Below are 18,730 nucleotides of genomic sequence, written 5' to 3'. Positions count from 1 at the left end.
TACGTTGTATTTATAAATCAAGCATATCATTTCTCCTTTCGCTTCTGAGTTTATTTGTACTCAGAGTGGATGCTCATAAAATGTCCTCCCCTCTTTATGATCTGATCATGGACAGGCTCAGCCATTTTATCTTAGCTTTTGTTTTACTATGCACATAGTTGTTTTGTCATTTCCATTTAATGTCTATACAATTGTCATTATTTTACTTGTTAATGGTCCACTGCCTGTCATCACATTTTCTAGTCTCTTTATTCAAATTTGTTACTGGTGGGACAGTTGTGCTCAATAGTTAATTACTGTTTCTAGTTGTGAGGCACTTCTTTAGTGGTATAGAAAATGTACTGCATTTCCAAGGAAGAGGTTATGAATTTAAAGATATTTTAAATGTTTCACAAATTGGATAAGATTTGTTGATCTAGCCATTCAGTGCACTGGATGGTCCATGGGCTGTAATTCAGGAGATGAATTTAGTCTTCCCTGTTTTATCTCTGTCATATTCTCCCAGCTTTCATTAAAAAATAAATAAAAATAATAATAATAAAAAATAATTACTTCCTTCAGTTCTCTGAAACAGTAAAGTCTCTCCTTCCTTTTTTTTTTAATTTATTTTATTTTTTTTTTCAGAGGTCTCTGGCTCTATTGTCCACTTCCACCTTGTCCACTTCCACCTTGCTGCAATCTCTTCTCCTTACCACACCCTTCTCCCTGCTTTTTTCATCTCACGTTCTTAATTCTTTCTCTGGAAGTCTATCTTCCTCCCCACCAGAAATTCACCTCTCCTTTACCCCATTTGTAAGTCTAATTCTTTCCTCTGCTCTTGGTCTTATAGTCTTTACTGACTTTGTGGTAGTGTTTTGGTGGTTTATTTTGTTTTTGTATTTTAATATTTGTATTATCTACAGACATCTTTCTATCCTCTTTGGAAAAGACTGCAGCTGAGACAGTGGTTATTGGTGTTCTGATGAACCATAAACACACGCTTCATATTACTACTTCCCAGCAAGAAGAGAGACATATAACACCACAGAAACAAAGGGAAGAGCCATTTTCCTTTTCCTCCTCATGGCCCTGGGAACATTAACAGGTCATAATTGCCCAAACCAGCCTCACATGGGACCTTACCCACTGTCTCCCTAAGATCCAGCTCTATTTAAGCTCAGGTCTGGGAGCCTAGTTCTGTTTTGACTTATGGGATAGGTGTATCTGTGCTCACTCCTATTTTTTTTTTGCCTGGAACTCTGATCTATGTCACAGCTTCATCTCTAGCTGCAACACCCTCTACTCCTGACCGGACTGCCTAGATGGACCTGGGAGCTGATTCATCACCTTGCCTTGCCTTACCTCACTGGGTCTCTGTTGTTATTACTGACCCTGCCCTGCTCACCATGCAAGGTACTGCAGGACTGCACTTGGGTCAATGCCCTGTCTGTGTGGACAAATCTTTATTCCTCACTCATCCTCCATCACGAAGCAGCCTGGCTCTTCCTGATCCTTACCACTTCTTCAGTAGTGCCTTATCTTCTTTTGGGGACTTACATTTAAAGGCTATCTTTTTGCTCAAGCACCTGGTTTCTGAAGGAGGTTGGGAGTATTTGTTTGTGTTCCTCTTCTTCCACCAACCTGTCCTGCTTATGGCTGCAATGTTGGCTTTGTGTCATAACTGTAAGGGAAGGAACAATGTTCTCATATTTGGCAGTCATCCTTCTTCCTTTCCTGCGTGCTCTTTCTCAGTTAGCATTGCCATTTAGTTCTGAAGAATTCATGAAAAAGTCATCAGACCACAATTTCTTGCTTTTCACCATGCAGTTGCCACCACCATCTTAGGTGTTGAATTTGTAGATTCTAGCTTTGCCCTGTAAAAGATGCCAAATGTGCGTGGAGATTATATAGTATTCTAATCAGGTTATGTCCTTTTGCTAAAGGAAAAGATGCTCTTATGGGCATTCTCTCTGCTTTTTGGAGAGTGGCAGTGTAAAAAAAAGTTGCTAATGTTCATTGCCTAAAACTGTATGAGCACTTAAGCACTTAATGCAGGTTCTTCTGTAGGAATGAATGTAGGAGAACCTGCATTAACAGGCAGTTAACGCTTTCAGACTGCAAATCACACCAACACAAGCCATTAAAGATAAAAGGCAGTGAAGAACTTCAGTGTCTTGCCTGCGCTCCACACAATTGTTCTTTATGTTGGCTACCTTTCTCTCCCTCCCACTGCCCAGATGTTTCCACTTGCACCTGTGAATTTCTGCTTTAACTAAATAAGGGGATCCAGAAACATGAAGAGAACACTTCAAAAATGTAGAAAAGATTCTCATAACTACAGAAGTATGGAACTCACATTGATTTTTCTCACCATCCCCATCCCCCTGAGGAGAATATGCGTCAAACTGAAAAACTAGGTATGCATTGCATATGAATTACTACTTAAGAGCTCATTCCCCAGAACAATGCTTTTGCAAAGTAGTAAATTCCACCTAACTGGTTCTTGACTACAGCATCTTTTGATTCCCTTTGAAATGACTGTGTTAATCAATTCAGACCCTTTAATTCTCCCTTCAAATAAAGGGTCTGGTAAGTGTAAGGAACATCCTACCAAAAGAAAAATTAGCAGAGGGACCTGGTGCCTGATGAGAGATACCTCATCTACACTTTTTGTGAAAGCCCTGGAGTTCTGGAAAGGGGTTGTGCATCACTCGTTTACCAAGTCTCATGGTTTGGAACACAATGAGACCCATGTTTTCTATGTATGTGATGAGAGGCTTATAGAATTTATGGAACTGTCTACTCAAGGGGCAAAAAGTTGCTTTGATCGTTGCTTATTAGAATGGTGGTGAGTTTAGTTGTATGGAATATGAATAGAGTTGTATAAGATCACTTATCTCTTGGCCAGAACTACCTAAGAGCAACTACTTTAGGTAGTATTTCTTGATGGAAGAGCTTAGTGTATATGTATTTTGAAAAGGCATTTAAGTGCACAGAGGTAGTGACACTGTCAAATAATCTCTAATTATGATAAAGGGTGCATGCATATTTTAATTCCACCCTTGTTTTGTTCCTGTATTGTCCCAGATAGGGTTACCTTCCACTATTCCAAATCTCTTAAGGTAGTTTTGTTTGTTTGACGAAATCTACCAAAGAAATGAACGGGACAGATAGACAGAATCAGGGGGGATTTCTATATATGTATATATGCAAATGCCACTCTTGCAAAGATCAACAATCTTACATGTGCAAAATGCAATCTTTCTGTCTCAACGCTGTGGGACTAAGGGCTGGGCTTCTACCACCAAGGGAAATGGATTAGATGGGGACAGGTTGGAGACCATATGGAAAAACAGAAGTCTCCAACTCCAGCACCTCTAAGAGTGTGGGTAGCATGTTGTGGGACACAGCAGTGTTGGAAAGGCCTCCCAGTTCCTGCACTGGACATCGCGGCAGATATCCTGTCTGTTCTCTGGGTGGTGGCAGCTGTGGTACTGGGAGACAACCTGGTTCACCTCAGCTCTGACATGGACAAAGCAACCTAACCTGTGGACTACAGCTATTCTGCTGTCCTAGATCACAGCTTACCTTGTCTGTTCTTGGGGCTGGTCTTCTGCAAAGTTTTTCATATTTCTAGAAAAACCTGGTTTTCTCTTGGAGAACTCACAACATGCAATGTTTAGCGTGCCTGCATGGCTTTTTTAGACTTGTGGTCTCAGCACCCACAGTCTGTGGTGACTCAGCAAGGCTAGGGATGGGATCTTGGATCTTGCTGAAAAGAGTCTCAGACCTCCTCTGCGTCCTGGCACTTGCAACAAGCTCTAGAAAATTCTTAAGCTCCTGCAGCTTGACATCACAAAAACATGTAAATATAAAGAACCTATTCAAGATAAATTGCGGTGGCTGCTAGAACACGTGTAATTTTCTCTCCCTGTGAGTCCTGTTCAGTTGGATTCATGTCACACAGGAGGTTAAGAATCTATTTTCCATTTCTATGGGGCATAGTTTTCAACATGTATGCCAATTAGAAGCTATGTAATTTTTCTCATTAACAGCCTTAACTTAAACAGCCAAAAAGACATTTGTGCCCACGTTTCCACCACTTGCATTCCAGCCTGGTGCACTGCTGTATTTATTTCACCTAACCATATAATAGTTACATAATGTAATTCTCTTGGGTTCATTTCTCTTTGCTCACTGCTCCCTCCAAGTCCACTCAGTAGTGTTATTTGTGTTTGGTCTGCTTTGACACTGTCTTCCCCTAAAGTTTTAAATAGCCAATGTACTGCTGATATGGTGCATCAGGGCCTAATACACATCTCAGGAGAGTAACAGGCTTGAGAGAGTACTTGAGGCAGAGCTGGTAACAAGCACAGGAACAACAGGAAGAGGCTAAGGAATTAATTGTACTCTACCCATCTGCAGAAGGGTCGGGCTGCTTGATGACCCAGGCAAGCTGACAACATTGTGCAAAGCCCCCAAGCAATTTTGTCGGCCCTTGAGTAATGCTGACAGTCATCTGGGGCTTTGATGCTCAAGCTGTGTCAGTCTGTTGCTGAAGAATGGATCCTTCAGGAATATTGTAAGGTTCCAGTACTGCCTGCTGACATCTGCCAGGTGAAGATTTGGTGCTCAGTACTCAGGAGATGGATGAAGTTTTAAATGCTGAAGGAGATTTGTTTCCTTTCTCCTGTTCAGATGGCAGGTGTGATTTTAAACTGGTGGAGACGGTATTTTTAGTGTTGTATTTCTTAGTAATTTAATTAACTAGTTGTCCTACTGAATCTATTCTTCCCACTTCATCTTTTACAAAATAAGTCCATATCTTTCTGTTTCTGATTAAATGATGTGCTCCCAATGGAAGCATGCATGTAGCTTTCAGATTTGTAGAGTTAGCAGCCTGATAAGGGGGATGAAGTTGAAATGTTGTCTTGAGATAACCATCTTCTGTCTCCAGAGAAAGGCAGATGCCCTAGGGTCAGCAAACATTCTCTGCTGAGTTTTAAACTTTTGTTTATGGAAGTAAGGGAAGAAGAGGGTATCAAAAGAAAAGACAGAACATATCTATATGCTTACATCAAAACTAATTGGCAAATATGGAGCTGTGGAGCTACTGACCTTGTTGTGTAATCCTGTCATTCAAAGGATATTATTCAGTCCAATATATGTTAAGATGCTAGGACAGAGAGTACCCTCTTAGCAAGCTTGGCACAGAATAGCAGTTACCAGTCAGTCTGGAGATAGGGTCTATTGAAATTTTCTTTAAAGGATGTTTTCAGAGTAACATATTGAGCATCAGTTATATCAGAGATGTAAATCATACTGAAACTCCCTTGTACTGTGCATCTGAGGCATGTCACCCATATTTCTGAAGTCTCAAGCTCTCTGGCCAATCCAAACATTTTGTGACAACTGGCTTCAGGCACCTCTGTCTGCTGAGGCTGCTCTTTGCAGCAAAGGAATCTGAAAATTAGTATTTCCCTAAAGGCTACCACTTTTTTTTTAGCAGAAAGAGCATAGGTCTACAAAATCCCCTGGAATGTGATATTAATTTAGCTGATATAATTCCTCTTTCAAATCATTCTTCTAATGTCTTAAGACAGTATGCTCTGCTTGCACTTCTGCTGGATTTGACGTTTTGTCACCTATAGTTGTAAAGACATCCTACTACTAGTCACTGCAGGAAGGGCAGGCCACAACTTTCTTTGTTCTGAGTCCAAATCTGCTCTGAGTGTCAATAAAACAAATGTTATTACAGTAGGAACTCAACAGTAGTGGGTAAGAGTATTAAAAGAATTGTGTGCACTTTGTTACTAGTATATAAAAATCAATCTACGGAGGCAAAATAGGTGTTGTGTGCACCTGATTGCTAGTATATAAAACAATCTATGGAGGCAAAGGAACAGATAAATGGGAGTGAACCCATGACAGCTGTATCATACAGCACCCAATTTGTCATGCAAGTGTCACTTGTATCTAGCCTTCACCATGTGTATACTGTTGGATGGGATCATTCATGCCTTACTACACTGATGTGGTCAGGCATAATTCTTCAAAAACACAATTCATTAGAACCCCAGTTTCTTATTCAAAAGTACTTAGAAGGGGAGAACGCAAATTGTGAGTTACTTCAGGAGAAAACCCAACATCTGACGGCAGAAACCTGTTCTAACTATAGCCTACAAGTACAAATGCTTTGAGGGTGTCATAGCATTTTGAGTGGAGACCTTCAGTAGTATAAAAGACATCTATCTAGGCATCTAACTCTTATTTGTGCCTATTTTTTTCTACAAATCTTATCACTAGAAAGTAGGAGGTGAAAAAAAGTTTCTTGTTCATATAGGCATTTTTGAGTGATGCAGTTACAAGTTTGAAGACATAAAGACTTTGTTAAAACTCTATAGTGTCCATTCTTCTGTAATATCCAGCCTTACAAACTACATTAATAGAATACTGCTATGGTTGCAAAGTACTCAAAGATTAGGAAATGAGAACTAAATTATGCAACCTGAATTCAATCCCCCTCCCTTTTCTTTTTTTTTTTTTTTTCCAGATTACAATTCCTAATCACACAATACAGTGATTTCTGCCAGACCTGTACTTTATTTGATGTGCAAAAAGGTCAGTTGTAGACTTCTTGGCACTCTTCAGTATCTTCGCCTCTCTTACCTATGCCAGATTTTTTCATCCATGCAATCCTGTTTTTCATCTTGTATCCCAACTCCAATCAAAACTCTTGTTTTCTTTTTGTCTCCCATGGAAGAAATAAACTCTCCATTCTTAACTGCAGTATCTGTCCCTACCAGGACTCAAGCAGCCAGGGGAATCAGTTCAGAAAAACTGCTTTGTTCCTGCAGTGATGGGTAGAAAAGAAAAAATATCACTTGTTCTCTTGGATGAGTAGATTCAAAAAAATTCAAAGGAGGGTGAGCTTTCTTAGCTGTTGTATTAGACTAGCTAACACTAGAAAGAACAAGAGGTGTAAGCTCAAATTATGGGTATAGATTCTTTGAATATGCAGCTGTCCCCTTTATCAAGCCTCTACTAATCACAAAGTGATTTTTAAGGGTTTACATAAGAAAAACTCCACTGATGTCCACATAGCAGTGGCATCGTTCCCTAGAAGAACTCTCAGATGATCCCTTAAAACCATCACTAGTTTTGAGAGTCTTATTGCTGACCACCCAGTAATATGCAGCTGAATACTACCTCTCAAACTTGTCACAGATTATCCTGTACAAAAAGGACTGGAAACTAGTCCTTACTTTCAATGATCTAATTGATGAAAGTGTTACTCTCCTATACTACAGCACAGTAATTGCCATAGTAGAGATAACGCTGAATTTGCCATAAAGCTTGTTCTCGAGAAGTTGCATCTTTTTCATCTTAATCTGAGATGAGGTAAGAAAATAGAGTACCTCCTAATGATGATTACTTATCTTGGCTGCATCTATTTTGCCTTTGGTTATGCTGAGTGGAAGAAGGTGGGAAAAGAGTTTCAAAAAGCCATTGGCATCAAGCCTGGTTCTGGAGAAATTTTGAGTCATTTCTTTTTGTTGGAGTTACTTTAATATCACCTGGCATAGAAACAATAAGGCAGCACACTTGGAAATATTATCAACACAGACAAAGGGCACCATGCCAGCATAATTTTTGATTACAGTGCTGTGATCTTGTGCATTGGAGAAGTGGTATTTAAAATTATTTTCACTATCTGTAAATAAAATTCTTTTAACTGACTTAAGTACATGTTGATTTCATTGGAAACTTTGCTTGATCTGGTCTTTTTTTTTTTTTTTTTTTTAAAGGTACTGCAGAAACTGAATTCTGATACCATCCATGATAGTAAAAGCTTATTCTCTTCCTCGGCACACAATCTGATACTGACTGCAATCTTAGAGTAAGTAGCAATGCCAGCACCTCTGTGGTTGCCAAGTTCAGAGAAGCAAATACACGCACAGAGTGTATAATACCAATTGAATTGGTTGGGCTTTTTTGAATCTGTTGCTGGGTTTCTTCAATGTCACCTTCAGACTTTGAAGGACTGTCCTTTTTCTGAGTCCACATTGTCAGCTTGACCTCTAGTATGTCTAACAGCTTTAGTTTCACCTAAGAATCAATGAAAAAGCCCAACTGTGTCAAGATGCCATCTGAATCACAAAATACTGAAGTGTTAAAATACTTCTCCAGGAAAGAAAAGGTGTGTAATGTTGACAGGTTCATTGGTGCTAGTATTGGTCTTGCCTTGTTGTTTGACCTTAGCATCAACTTCTCTGTAACTGCTGGTGAGACTGAAAAGAATTATCCTTTTGTTACTGACAGTTTCACTGTTGAGATGGGGTGACCTTTCCTATTCTTTTGCCAACGTAGCAAGCCCAGATCATAGTTCACAACTTCTCAAATGCCAGCAAGAACACAGAAACTTCCTTCAGCATTGACAGTCTTGGCTACAGAGAGCTGGATGCTGCTCACTGTTGCATCTCAGCCCTGCCAAGGGAACCTTTTAGTTTATTAACAGTATGCTTCTGAGATACACACCATTTGTTGCCACTAGATGAGTTCATGTTTGTATGCTCGTCTGGATTACAGTTCCTGTTCATATTCAAAAATAAGATACATAAACTTTCATTGTGCTTTTTTTGTCAAACAAGGACGTGGAAGTGGACTTTGTTCTCTCAATTTTGTAAAACTGCCAAAAAAAGACTTATGCTGGCTAGTTGTTGGGATGACCAAAAGCAAACAAGGCTGTGTCATTAAATAGGATCTGCGTTTTGTTTTACCCTCCCTTCACTGAACAGCACCAGCTAAAATGCACTTTCTTCTTTCCAGAAAAATTCTCTAGGAAATGTTTAAAAGTATGGCCCTCAGTGGGAGAGGGGGAAATCCAGAAATTCTAGATCTGACTGATAATTATGGTCACTTGTTTTTGTTCAACAAGTATTCCTATTTGACTCATTGGGTAGTGACTTTTAAGTAAATTTGGGATAATTTATTTCTGTACACTCTCTATTTTTAATTCAGGCATGTTTATCCAGATTGTAGAGGCCTGACCATTGATACAAAATTTAGAATTATTATAACAAATATTTATATAATGCATTCACTTGTAATAGATGTATGCTGTTATCATTTATCTATTTCAGTTTGTTTACATTGTAGATCTACACTTATTCTTTAGGAATGTGTAGATTTTTTTTTTGGTCAGACTTACGAGAGCTCTAATATAAAATCAGCATGTATGTGACAGCCAGATGTGTTGCTGCTACTCTAGGTGCCTAAGGAAGCAATCAAAGCACCCTCCAAACATGCTTAACTCACTGAGTTAAGAATATTGGAGCTGACAGATGAAGTTGGCCATAAAGGACATTGCTTGGACTGCATGGAAGTTGATGGACATCTTAACACTGTTTACTTAATCATCAGAAGGCTTACTGTTGTTGGTTGTCTGAAGAGGCTATTTGACTGTGGGAATTACTCATTTGTCACAGGTATTCTCTGAGTTTATATAACTGGCAGTTATTTCTGCCTTCTGGCAGAAACACACTGTCAATGATTGAATGAGCCTTCTCGCTCTTTTAAAGAAGACAGAATTCTTCAACTACTGTAAGGCCAGTTTTCCTTCTAATTAGCATCCTGGCTCTGGGGAGGCCTGCATTGGTAACGCTTTCAGAAGTTAATGAAGCTATTCTGAAAACAATTCAACCTTCCATGTGTAAGGCAGGTGCTTTTAATAGAAACGAAAGGTCTTGTTTTGATCAGGTAGAGCATCCTCATTTTCACCTGAGAAATGACAGGTGTCCTTAGAAGAATTAAAATCTAAATGTGTAAGGCTCAGAGTGGAAGAGCAATACACTGTGCTTTTTAATATTTCTAGTAAGGATAGCAGATACCTAATTATACAGGTCTACAACTCGGTTGAATCTTGTCATAATTTTACTTAGCGTTCATACTGCAAGGCAATAATTGGAGAAGCGTAACAAAAGAAAATAGATTGCAACAAGAGAGAGACATATCCAGTACTACTTTGGGGCTGAGATGAAGCAAATAGAAATTACTAAAATGAAACTTCATAAAATTGTGTGTATATGTATATACATGTATGTGTATATATATTTTTCCAGAACACAGACTGGATACCACAGAAATCACTGCAGCTGCTCCACTGCCTTCAACATACCTTGATTTATGTTTAAGAGTACCTGGGTCAGTTTCACATTCCTAGATAGGGAAGTTTAAAGTTACTTCAAAGTTTGTGTGCTGCTTTTCTTCACCAGGAGTTTCTGTAAATGGAAAGATACATGACTACTTACGCTATGGTACATTTATCCAGGATTTCACTGCAGATAACATAGGTGTGAAGACTTTTTTGTTAGAAAACAAACAACAACAACAACAACAACAAAAAAAAAAAACAGTACCATTTCAAACACAGCACTTGTTACTGTACAGGATGTACATAAGCATTAAGGAAAACTCTGGAAGCATTGGCATTAACTTTATGGAGTGAAAAACAGTCTTTTGGGTTGCATGAGTGAGATTAGCAAAATCGTAAGCAATTATTTCTACAAGTAGAAATACAAAATTGACTTAACCACCATCTTGGTAAGTCCCAAATAAATCTGATTTCAGTTTAATAGCATTTCTTTAACTTCATAAAATTAAAGCTGCATCATGTTTATTCTTCCATAGTTTTTATGGTTTTAAAAGCACCGTTCCTTCTATTAAAAACGCTATTCTAAAAGCAAAAATAAATAAATATCTAAATGACTAAGTCATAACAAAGGAAAATTAGTAACTGGCAGCAATGGTAAAACAGAAAATCTACATGAAGGTTTCTCAGAGGTTCAAGGTAAACAAATAGAGGACAATGCCCCTTTCCTTCAACTTTTCTTAGACCTAGTACTATAGCATAGTACTATCTAAGACCCAGTATTAATGTTTACCTTTTGGTGTCAAGAAGTACAAGTGAATTCCAGGAGAAACACATATAAAATTAAACACAATTTATCACAGAACATTCAGTTTGTCAGAAATTTATTCTGGCATACAAGAGAAATATTGATGTTTTAATAATTTAACTTCATTTGAATTCTAAAAGTTTTAGGCTTTCATGATATTTTCTAGTTATTTAAAGGCATGTATTTTAACAGGCTTTTTTTTTCAGTTTCTGTAAGTCCAGGGACTCTGCATTTTGTTCTGGCTTTCCTGTTCGTTGTTGTTTTTTTTGTTTGTTTTATTACATGCACAGGATAATCTGCATTAAATTTTAATTTAGTGTCCATAGTGGAAAGCTTATGTAACAGAGCTTCCATTTTATAATCAAGAGCTGGAAAATTATAGATTATATTTCATTCATTTCCTGTCTAAAAGATTTTTCCAACTACAAAAGATGTTGTGGCCTTCAGTAGTCCTGTATTCACTGCAGTGGCAGATGATAATAATCTCACAAGCTAGGACTTGCTTCAGACTTCTGGTTTTGCTCCAATATCATTAACAGTTGTGCAATTTTGCATATAGAAGTTAAGAGTAGCAATTTATGAACAGAGTCCTAACCTTCTGTGTTGAAGTGGATCGGTTAACACAATTCAGCCAGCCCTGCTAAACCAGATTTGAATTTCTGTTCCCTGTGAGAATAGCCTGAATTGTTGATTTCTACGCAAAAGTAGTTATTTTATTAATTCCACACAAAAGCATCTCATGGAGGACTTAGTTTTGTCTGTGCATGTCCCATATCTTGAGTGTGATGCAGCAGCATCAGCCTTGCTAGCTATTTAAAATGCTGATTAATCACAGGAGTGTGTGTTGAGGAATGGGGGCACAGAAATCTAATTTCCACAGAAATCTGTCACATAATGGACTATTAGAGCAGTACAGAACTTTTAAGTTACCTGCTGAACAAATTACTTTTTTTTTTTTTTTGGAAGACCTCATGTTGGCTGACTTCAGCTTATCAATGAAGCAGCTGTAAGAATGTCACAAGGACTTCATTGGTGCGAAATGGGAGACAAATTTCAAGTACATTATTGGTTTGAATACTTTTGGGCCTTAGACCCCTTTTTCTCCTTCACATAAAATGGCTATATTGGAAACAGATTTTGTTCTTTTAATCAAAACTCACAAAACTCATCTAATCTGTAAAGGTTCAGTGTCTTATGAACAGACTTAGTTCTCTCTACTGATGTTCTAGTGTGGTGAAAATACTATAATGTATTTGAAGACATGCACTGTTATGACTTTATCTCCTTTCTCCAACAAGGAAACAAGACCAAACGCTTGCATGGTAACTCATACCAGTATAATTTATTGTATTGCACATTTGAGGTAACCCCTAAAAGCTCTTATAAAAGCCTTTATATTAGCACCATCTCAGAATAGATATTTCTATTCAAAAGGGAATGTCTGGATTACGTATTTTTTATTAATAGGATTGTTAAATCTTTTGGATTTGCAACATTAAATAACTGTTTATTTTTAAAAACTCTATACTTGACATTACTATAGGTTTTGCTATTTAATGTAAGTAGACCTCCGGCTCCAGAACCTGTGTAGGTTCTTGAAAAAGTTTATTTTTGGCTGAATGAGATCTGAAATGCAAATATTTGCAGCTAATTTTTATTTTTACATGTCTTTGGCATAAGTATCATTCTGTGTTGGTTTTTACTCCATGTCCAAATCAATTGCCACATCAGGATCTTCAAGGACAAAGACTGATGGAGTGATTTTATGATTAATAGGAAAAGATTACTTGTTTATAAACATAGTTTCTGAAAAACTCTGTCTTCACAGGTAGTTGCTCCTCCTGTCCATGTTAGTTCTTGTAACCTGGTGGTAATCATTCTCAGCCAGAGCTTGATGAATGCTCCTGTGGGCTTGAACAACTGTTGTCCATTTTGTGTAGGAAAGCAACCTGACAGATGCAGAGCAATTTCAAGTACGGTACTTTGCTGCAGTATTAAGCTCCATCATTTGTCATGTATGGAGGTACATTAGACAATCCTAATAATCCATGCTGCTCTTAAAACCTAAGAAATGTGGTTGCTGAGACTTCCCTGCTCTAAGAGTAGATAAAAACATTATGAATCTGTGGAAATTGTTCAGTATTTTGTAGGATCAGACTCTGACAATTTACCAGTCTTTAAGACACAGCATGACACAAAAAAATGTTTATCTGCTGAGACTTCCAGTGATAGGCAGTAGACAACCTGGTTTTCTTAATAATGAAGCCGTATATACAGTCTTGTTTCCTCCTTCATACATCTCCAGCAATTCTTTCATCATGACTGTCACCAAAGCAGTTACAAACCTTCACCAGTGCAAGAAAAGATAAAGACATGTTATTACATGATAGCTGATCCTTTAGCTTCACTTAGGAGAATGGACAGAATAACTCACTTCAGTATAGCTCATTTCTGACTTTGATCTGCTCAAGAAAATAACTAGTGTAATAGAGACTGATCTGTATGTTACTGTAGCTTTCCCAAAAATCATTCAGATCCAAATTACATTCTTTTTACAGATATGCAGAGTTGTGCTTTTTATTTTTTTTCCTCCAAAATAGTTTCTTAGTTGTCAAAATATGTCAAAATTTTAAGTCGCTAACGCTTATGTGGTATCACTGGCATGTTCGACTTCATGATTTACTCCAGTTCATCTGATACCACTCCTGACTACAGCAGCAGGCACTGCTGGCGGCAGAATACTAAGTTTGACAGACCGATGCCTTAATCAGGTCTGGCAAACACTATCTCCTCATGAATAATCTGCTCCAGAGTTCACAGCATTTCGGTAGAGCGTACTGCAAAATGTTAACTTCTGCCCACAATACAGCAACTTCTGATTAAGTTACAGCATTTAGGTAGTGGATGTGAGAAATTAGCATCTCTGGTATCCTTTACTGACAAAAATTCTTCCCTAAAACATTCCTTTATCGTCCTGGAGAAAGAAAGCGATAAGTACTGAATAATGGTATCCCTGTTATTTCTACTTCTGATTATTTACATTATCACTCAAAGCACGTGTCCACTTTCCTTCCTCTTCCCTTCTAAGAGCGGATCGATGCCTTTTTAACACCGGGTTGCGTTCCCGTTTGCTCCCCTCCCGTGGTTTCTGCCCTGCTGGTACTTTTCAGGGAATTTCAGATCCCATCCGCGGCGCTCATCGCACGGTCCTCTCAGCATGCTACCGTGGCCAAAACGATCCGTTTAACGATGGAGCGAAACAAACCCGATGAATAAAGATAACGAAAGAAAGAGCCGTGATGACGGGTGTGGGGGAATAAGGTGCGTTCATCGCCTCGCCGCCACGCAGGAGGATGCGGGCAGGGAGAGGCAGGCAGAGGAGGCGCTCGGTTCGGGCGTGTTACCGCCTGTAGGAAGCTTTTGGTCGCCCCGTTGCCGGTCGCCCCGCAGCCCCCCGGTCCCGGGGCACCCCCGGCTCTCCCCTCACTCACCCCGGCGGCCGGGCCCAGGTGCGGCGGCCCCGGGCGCCGCTCGGCGAAGCCGCCGCTGGTTGGGCGCCGGGCGCCTGTCGCTGGGCGGTGTGTCACGGGCTGGCTCCGCCTCGGCCCCGCGCCTCCGCCCGCCCATGCACAGACATGACACAGGCACACAGGCACTGCAGCTGCCGCTGAGCCCCGGGCAGAGCGGCGGAGGCGAGCGCGCCCGGTTGTCGGTAGCCGCCGGTGGGCAGCGGCGGCTGCCCTGCGCCCCTGCCTCCGCCTGCCCGCGGGCGGTGGGCAGCCTACGGCGGCGGGACCCGCAGGGGGCAGCCTGGCACCGGGCGCCGGAGGGAGCCGGCGGGGGCAGGCTGGCAGCGGGGAAGGGGCGGGAGGCAAGGAAGGAAGGAAGGAAGGAAGGAAGAAAGAAAGGGGAAGGGGGCAGCCTGGCGCTCGGACCCGGAGGCGGCCGCCGGGCAGCGGCACGGAGCGAGCCCGGGCGGAGCGCGGCACCCAGCGGCCGCTGAGGCTGGGCCGGCAGCGGTAGCGGCGGCGGTGCCGGAGGAAGCCTCCCCGTGGCCGGCAGCGCCGTGCCGGTGACCTTCCCGGGGCCGCCAGCCCCCTCGCCAGGCCTCGTCTCCCCGCGGAGATCGCGTACCAGGCCCCGGGGAGAGGCCGGGAGGCCGGCCCGGAGCCCCCCCCCTCCGTCGCCCCCCGGGTCCTGCTGGCCGCCGGCGGGGCCTGTGCACCGCGCTGCTGGCCGCCGGGGAGAGGGGCGGGGAAGGCGAGCGGGACGGCCGGCCGGGGAGCGGGCAGGCCCCGAAGAGACAGAGAGAACCGGGCGGAGGAGGCGCATCCCGGGGAGAGCGGGGTCCTCCCCGCCGCCCTCCTCCTCCTCATCCCCATCCCGCGGAGAGTGGAGCCGCCGGTGCCGCCCCGGCTGGGACCCGCCGGCTGACACCGCTCCGGGGACCGAGCCGGAGCTGCCCGCACCCCCCCTCCCCGGAGCGAAGGAGGCTGAAGGACCGCTGGGCTGCCCGGGCAGGGGGGCGCTGGGCAGCCCGCCGCCCCCCCGGGAAGGTGAGTGCCTGCTCGGGTCGCAGCGCTGCGCTTATTTTACCTCCCGAGCCCTTATCCCCCAGCCCCGGGGGCTTGTCCTGCCCGGAGAGGGGTGAGCGGGTCCCGCCGAGGAGTGCGGGGGAACCGGGGGCTGCCACCCGGTGCAGGGAGTCCCGGCTGCCGAGCCGCAGCTGCCCCGGGGCTAAGCTGGAGTTTCACCGGGACACCGAGGCGGGTTCCCCCCTCCTGCAGCCCGGGAGACTCCGGCAGGCACCTCCTGTCCGGGAGCTGCGTGGTTTCACATCGTTCATCCGTGCTCACCAAGGGGTTGGGAAAGCAGCAACTTGCGGCCTCCGTGGAGGTGACGTGAAGTTTGGTAATGCCTTATGTAACACTTTTTTTTTTTTGGAGGGACTCCTGGCTCCTGGGTTGTGCCCCGTTTGGTTTGCAGGGAGCGAGTGGTTTCCCTGCTCTGCGGAGCATCACACAGGCGCTCCCTGTGCGGGCTTGCACCTGAGTGCGGTGCCTCCTGCTTTGTTCAACTTGGTACGGGGGCATTGCTAGAGAGCAGACAGAGCCTACTTTTTCCCAATATGTATCGTTAAACTCAAAATTCGCCCGAGGAGGCATCTGAACTGTTGTTACAGGGTCTTACCTTTTTGTATATGTCTAGCGCTTTGGTTTTTATTACGCTCTTAAAATTATTACAGGAGACGTTTTCACAGGCGTGACTGTCATTTATGTATTCTGGAAGGTATAGATGCCAGGATAGAAATACTAATGAATCAAAAGTCTTTCAAACAGTGTTTGCTTTCTTTTTATACAATTTCAGTGCTAGAAGGAAGAGAAAGCCCTAGGCTAAACAAAGTGCTGCGTTAAAACCAGATTTGGCTATTGCCAACAGGTCAGCACATTTCATTTAATGAAATCTTCTGGATATAAATTAATTTTCCTTGTATAACACTTATTATTTTACTTGCTTAGAAACAACAGGGAAATTAGGTAAGTCTTCTGGAAGGCTTCCTTGCTTCCCAGTTCCCTGCAGTTTCTCTAAGTGGTCATCTTCTACTTAAAAAAAATAAAATGTTACTTCACACAAAAAGACAGTGTAGTGATTTGCTACATGTTCTTTAGACTCCTACTGCATAGGTACGCTAGGGGGACTAGTTTGGTGGTGTTTTTTTCCCATGCACTGGGGAAAATGCACAGACTAATGTAATAATGCATATGAAAAGAAGACTTCTTCCCTTGCCTTATGGCATTCCATCATTAGTCTATGAGCTTAAAGGAAAAATCTTATGTATAAATGCAGATGATGAGTTCAGGGCAGGGGAAATATTTTAACGAAATCATTCTACCTCATTCTGTGTTTCCTGCTGCAAACAGAGATAAGTTATCGAAGGTTAGTTTACTTATAAGAACAGAACAAGCAAACAGATCCCCCAAATCTCCTCAGTCTGTTGCTTTCTTTTTTTTTAATGGAGAAACGAACAAGGTGGAACAGGTCTCCCTAGGCTTCATGAAAACTGCAAATTGCTGATAAGTATTACAAGTTTGAAATGTGGAATTCTTATTGCTTAGGTGTCCTGTGACGGCCCCTGATCAGCAAGTCATGTAGAAGCCGCAGGAACTGCAGTCTCTGATGGATAATTGGATTGGTAGGTTCTTCTTATGTTTGTTTTTTTTCCTTATTTAATTGCCCACTTGTGATAGCAGTTTCCTTTTCTCCACCCTGTTGATTTTATTTCCTGCAATTTTTGATTTATGTTGTGTGTTGCATCTTTTCTGTTCAAAGTACATACTCCCTTCTCAGTTGCTGGTAAGGAAAGCACAATATTTTCATGACAGTATGTGGCAAGATTAATGTCTTCATTAATATCAGCAATATTCATGGCAACTTTTTTTCTCCTGTGTTTAGGTGTTATAAAAATAAGTTTTTTTCAGGTCTGGGGAAATATGCACTGGGTTTCTTTAAGGCATTCTGAAAATAATATTACTTATATATTGGATTCTCTGTGTCATTTATTCAGTCTACTGGAATTCCAAGGTATAGTACCTCAGAAAGCCAAAGTACAGAGTGTTGTGAACAACTAGATGTCTTTTGGAAGCATTAAGATATGTCACCAGCTCGGTCTGCTGAAATTTCAGAGTGTAGGACATAATAGTAGCAAAAGTAGTATTCTTGGATGAATTACAGAAAACTGGTAAAACAAGGCATATGCATATGTATTTTATACCAGAAAACTGATAAAACTTCCTTGCACATCCATGTCATTAAACAGAAGTATTGAGTTTTAAGGGAACAATCCTCCAAAGTATTACTTGTGTTATTATTTCTTGCTTAATTATTTATTTTTAACTAGAATAAATGATCAATCGTCAGTAGACGCTTACTGGACTACTCTCTCATCTTTCTGTTTTCCTTTTGGTGCATGTGCATTTATAATAGGAATCTTAAAAAAACAGCAAGCATGCACATACACAAAACAGACGAATTCCCAAGCCATTTTGTCGGATATTTGTTAACTGAAGTCTCATAATGAGTAAAATTTACAATCTGATGTCAAAGTTTGTTATATATGCTAATCTCAGTTCATGTGCAAACTCCTGTTGATGGGGGTTGCTGGATCTAGAACAACATATGTCCCTTTTCCTATTTTTTTTTTGTCCAGGCACCTAGGCTTATATGAAGGAGTCTGTTAATGAGCCCTTGTCATCTTTGATTGAAGACCTTTCATCAGCTGCAGTAGAATTAATTGAGAAATAACCATTTTAAGGGTATGATATGAAAAAACAGTTATGCCAGAAATATGACCTATATATTCTAATAATATTAATATAAAGACTTGCTTGAGATGAAGATACAACAGCCAGTGCAAATTTACAGTTGGTCATTCTTCATGAGTTTATCTCTGCAGGGTTAGCGGTATTTGCCTAATTCTGTGACTAAAGAACTTCCTGAACAGTAGCTCTGTGTAAGAAAGCACATATACACAAACACATGTGGTGTTTCTGCCCTGCTCGTTGTCTGACTTTGACCCATCTTTCTTTTTGTAGTGAATGCTACCTTTAAAAAAACGTCATTTTTTAGTATTCCATGTGTTGTGGTTCATGAGCTGGAGAGTAAGAACTACTATTTGGGAAAGTAAATTTATTATTTTTTTTGCTTTTCTCTGGGTTGGTATTTTTCTCTTCCTTGTGGTACCCCCACCTGAAGATAAGGGGTTTGAACCTTTTAGGGATTCATGACTCCTTTTG

General features: G+C 41.4%; 1 protein-coding gene and 2 long non-coding RNA genes across 5 annotated transcripts in view; 2 read left to right on the top strand and 1 right to left on the bottom strand.

Moving 5' to 3' along the window:
- Positions 1-1,124: 1,124 nt before the first annotated feature.
- Positions 1,125-12,239, top strand: LOC137846816 (uncharacterized). 2 transcript variants are annotated; one of them, XR_011090657.1, is made up of 3 exons: positions 1,125-1,392; positions 7,788-7,879; positions 9,251-12,239. It is a non-coding gene; the product is annotated as an uncharacterized lncRNA (long non-coding RNA). The 2 variants fall into 2 exon arrangements; XR_011090658.1 differs by having other exon boundaries at positions 1,127-1,392; positions 7,797-7,879.
- A 138-nt stretch (positions 12,240-12,377) lies between these two features.
- LOC137846827 (uncharacterized) lies at positions 12,378-14,416 on the bottom strand. The gene is made up of 2 exons (XR_011090659.1): positions 14,101-14,416; positions 12,378-13,282 (listed from the first exon to the last, which is right to left on the bottom strand). It is a non-coding gene; the product is annotated as an uncharacterized lncRNA (long non-coding RNA).
- A 396-nt stretch (positions 14,417-14,812) lies between these two features.
- LARGE1 (LARGE xylosyl- and glucuronyltransferase 1) overlaps positions 14,813-18,730 on the top strand; it is a 282,272-nt gene continuing 278,354 nt past the window's right edge. For both annotated transcript variants that reach the window (XM_068664913.1, XM_068664920.1), the window contains exons 1-2: positions 14,813-15,493; positions 17,054-17,130. The gene's annotated coding sequence lies outside the window, so the exon portion shown is untranslated. The remainder of the gene's footprint in view (positions 15,494-17,053; positions 17,131-18,730) is intronic.

The sequence above is a fragment of the Anas acuta genome, chromosome 1 (assembly GCF_963932015.1).
Source record: "Anas acuta chromosome 1, bAnaAcu1.1, whole genome shotgun sequence".
Taxonomy (NCBI): domain Eukaryota; kingdom Metazoa; phylum Chordata; class Aves; order Anseriformes; family Anatidae; genus Anas; species Anas acuta.
This window is presented reverse-complemented; position numbering and strand designations above follow the sequence as displayed.